Source organism: Myotis lucifugus, unplaced genomic scaffold (assembly GCF_000147115.1).
Source record: "Myotis lucifugus unplaced genomic scaffold, Myoluc2.0 scaffold_150, whole genome shotgun sequence".
Taxonomy (NCBI): Eukaryota; Metazoa; Chordata; class Mammalia; order Chiroptera; family Vespertilionidae; genus Myotis; species Myotis lucifugus.
The window spans coordinates 2,151,314-2,155,704 of record NW_005871198.1 but is presented as its reverse complement, the minus strand read 5'-3'; the positions used below and the strand labels follow the sequence as shown (position 1 = coordinate 2,155,704).

The 4,391-nt window shown below is 40.1% G+C and overlaps 1 non-coding gene across 1 annotated transcript; it reads right to left on the bottom strand.

Moving 5' to 3' along the window:
• Positions 1-1,352: 1,352 nt before the first annotated feature.
• Positions 1,353-1,459, bottom strand: LOC111827307. The gene has a single exon (XR_002830802.1). It is a non-coding gene; the product is annotated as a U6 spliceosomal RNA (small nuclear RNA).
• Positions 1,460-4,391: the final 2,932 nt, after the last annotated feature.

Below are 4,391 nucleotides of genomic sequence, written 5' to 3'. Positions count from 1 at the left end.
TGAAGAAAAAAAGAGTAGGACACAAATGACCAAAGTCAGGAATATGAGAGGGGATATGGCTGCATCCCAACATTTAAAAAAATAACATGAGAAACTTTGTGCCAACACATTTGAAAACAGAAAATATGGATAAACTTTTTGAAAGATTAAAACACAAACTAGCACAAAATAAATAGAAAACATTGGAGGTAAAGATGCTTGATTAAAAGTCTTGAAATTCTAAGGAAAATGACTTTGAAATCATGGTTCTGTGGGATGGTCCCAAACAGATTCACTCATAATTCTTACCTCTCCTTTCCAAATAGCTTATTTTATTAAATAACTATTTTCCAAATAGTTATTTTATTGGTGAAAAACAAGTACATTTTAGGTGTGTCCCAGTCTTTAAAATCTGAGAGTTTTGCAGTTTTCAGAATTCCTGTTTAGAATGTTCTCCTCCTAATTTGCTTGGTTAAAGTGCTGATCCTTGAATATTCCTCAAAGAAGTCTTCTCTGACACTTAGGCTGGATTAGGTCTCTTTCCTGTTTATTGCATTATCTTAAGAACATAATATAGATGAGAAGACTGATTCATCCAGGTAGCTTTGCTATTGTGACCTTGGTTTGATTGATTAATCCTATATAATAAAAGGGTAATATGCAAATTGACCCTAACAGCAGAACAACCAGGAACAACTGGTTGATATGATGTGCATTGACCACCAGGGGGCAGACCTCAATGCAGGAGCTGCCCTCTGGTGGTCAGTGGGCTTCCACAGGGGGAGTGCTGCTCAGCCAGAGCTGGCTCATGGCTGGCCAGCACAGCAGCAGTGGCGGGAGCCTCTTCCACATCCATGGCAGCGCTAAGGATGTCTGACTAATGGCTCCCCAGGGGAAGCAGGCCTAGGCCATTAGTCGGACAGCCCCCAAGAGCTCCCAGGCTGCCAGAGAGATGTCTGACTGCCAGCTTAGGCCTGATCCCCCAGGTAGCAGGCCTAAGCTGGCAGGTGGACATCCCCTGAGGGGTCCTGGACTTTGAGAGGGCACAGGTTGGGCTGAGGGACCCCCCCGAGTGCATGAATTTTCATGCACTCTAGTATAAATATAAAAAAATAAAGATAGATGAGTGGATAAAGATGATGTGATTATATGAATAATAGATTTATTGTTGTGATCATTTCATAATATATACAAATCTTGAATCATGTTGTACATCTGAAACTAATATAATATCACAGATAAATATAGCTCAATAATGATAAAAAAGATTACAATCATGTTCTTGTTTTGAATTTCTTGACTGATAGAACAATTTCTGACATGATGTTTATGTTAATATACATACTTATGAAGATAGTTTTTTGTTTTTTTTAAAAAATATGGAACGCTTCACGAATTTGCGTGTCATCCTTGCGCAAGGGCCATGCTAATCATCTCTGTATCGTTCCAATTTTAGTATATGTGCTGCCGAAGCGAGCACTGAAGATAGTTTTAATGATGATGCTTATCCTCAAAAACAGTGGAAAAATTGAATAGATTGTATTGTGAGTATGCATAATAGTTGAATTGCTGACCCTAAAAAATATGATTTTATTAGTGGGAAAATAGTCATGGAAGTTCATTTGAAGAGAGATGGCTTAGACATAAACATATGCTAATGAATAAATAGAGGGCACCAAAAGAAGTTTCTTAAAAATACTGCCTGTCAAGAGCTGCGTCAGACCTGCAAATCCTGTTCCTGACACATTGTCAGATATCTAATACTAATCTAACAGCAGTGATTATGTCAACACTGGTGGACTCTCTTTTTTCAAAGTCCTCAAGCAACTAGATTTAATGAGGATTATATATATAAGTATATAATGAGTATTTTTAAAAAATTATCTTTATTGTAAAGTGTTACATATGTCCCTCCGTTTTCTACCATTGACCCCTTCTGGCAATTTATCAAAAAGGAATGATTGAGCCCTAGCTGTTTGGCTCAGTGGCTAGAGCATTGGCCTGCGGACCGAAGGGTCCTGTACTCAATTCCTGTCAAAGCCATGTACCCAGTTGCAGGCTCCTCCCTGGTCTGGGCCTTGGTAGGGGCACATGCAGGAGGCAGCCAATCAATGTGTCTCTCTTTCTCTCACATTGATGTTTCTATTTTTCTCTCTCTCTTCTATCCTCTCTTAAAAAAAAAAAAAAATCAATGGAAAAATATCCTCCGGTGAGGATTAAAAGGAAAAAAAAAAGGAATGATGAATATTTATTTATCTTTGTACAAAGATAAGTTCCATTGAATTCTGAGCTATTGCAATTAAGGTTATCTCAGGGCATGAAAACACTGAAGCTGCTAAACGACATAAGTTCAAGAAGAAAGGAAGAGGTGGCAGCCATTTAAGGCTGAGTCTGGAAAGAGTGAGATGTATTCATTGCCACTGGATGTGTAGTGGTCTTGAATTGTACCCATGTGTGTCTCAGACCAAGCCAGAACCCTGCCAGTCACCTTTCAGTGTCCTTTTTCCTTTCATCTGACATACACTTTATCAGTAAAATATACATAGTGTTGTTGTTGTTTTTGGGAGGGAAATATATATATAATTTTTTGCAGAGAAGATGAGAGACAGTCTTGAGAAAGATTCTCCCATAATGCAAGCAGGGAGGGGGAATAGCAGGTAGTGGAGGAGGAACACAAAACTCCTCCTGGACCCTTCCCTCTTATTCCCTTATGAAACAAAAGCCCTAATCTGTGTGTGAGGGAATAACAGGACAACACACGGTCACGTTAGGAGACAGGTGACAATCCATGGCAGCTGAGAGAAGGTAACATGCAAATCTTCTAGCCATGGGGAAGGAATAAGAAAAATGCCAGGAAGCCCAGAACTAGAGCAAAAGGTGGGCAAACAGCACTTGTGCAGGCCTCATCCCCCCCCGGCCAGTGCCTGCCAAACATGGAGGCTTAGTCCTAACATCAAAGAATAACTCCCGACTCCCACCCCCACAAGGCCAATAGGTGTCAAGCAAAAGTAAGTGTGAAATATGCAGGGAGAGCTAATGAGGCTGACTCCCCTTGAAGAACAGCACAGCAGAGAGGGAAAATCCAGAGCTGAAGGTAGAGCAGATAGTTTTACTGGAAATCCTCTGGCAAGCCAACCCCCAATATAGAACACAAACTGCCAATAGAAACATTTGAAGCCTGTGGTTCACGGAGCATAACTATAACAACCAAACAAATATCACATCCTGCTCAACTAGACTGGCAGCTCCCCCTCCCTCCACTCCACCATCTACCCAAAGGCCTAACAGAAGGAAAGGTATGCCTGAGTTAACCTACATTTCTAGCTCAGAATCCAATATAATCTGTCTTTGTAAAATGGTGGATAAATATTTATTAATATCTAAACATGTTGCATGTTCCAAAAATGTCGGGCCATATAAAAAGTCAAGGAAATTAATGTACTTCCAAACTGCAAAGAAATTAGCACCAGACTCAGATATGCTACAGGTGTTGAAACCATCTCAAATAGAATTTAAACATCCAGATCAGCGATCTTCAACCAGTGTGCTGCAAGAATTTTTAAAACATGCAATACCTGACTATTTAGTCAGGAGCACTGACTTCTTTTCCCTTAAATTGTCAAATTAAAAAATGACAACAGCCAACACAACAATAGCCATCCAGTGTGAATGAGTCAAAATTATACCTACATTTTTTTTATCAGATAGGCCAAAAAAATCTATTTTTAGTGTGCTGCAGAATTTTAGTAATTAGTTTATGTGTGCCACGAGATGAAAACGGTTGAAAATTGCTAATCTAAATTAATATGTTAAAGACTCTAATGGAAAAAGTTGTCAATGAACAAGATCATATATGTAATTTCAGCAACAAGATAGAAATTATTGTGGCAGGATAGTAAGAAGCTGGTCAGGACCTCCAGCGAAGTTCTGGTCAGGATCTCCAGCGAATTTCTGGTCTGGATCTCCAGCGAAGTTCTGGTTAGGATCCAGCCAAGTTCTGGTCAGGAACTCCATCGAAGTTCTGGTCAAGATCCAGCCAAGTTCTGGTTAGGATCACCAGAGAAGTTCTGGTCTTAGGTTCTGGTCAGGGTCTCCAGCCAGGTTCTGTCCAGGATCTCCAGCTAGGTTCTCCATCCAGCTTCTCCAGGTTCTCCAGCCAGGTTCTCCCGCCATGTTCTGTCTAGGTTCTCCAGCCAAGTTCTGTAGCTAGGTTCTGTCTCTAGGTTCTGTCTTTAGGTTCTGTCTCTAGGTTCTGTGTTCTGCTGTCTTGTTACATCTGTATTTATACCAGTTGATTTTAATCCTGTCAATTTCTATTCCAAAGGTTAGGGCGTTTCTTGTCTCCATTCCAGGGAGTAAAGATTATGTAGCTTAAAGCGTGATTGTTTTGTAGTTAAAGTGATTAACTACCC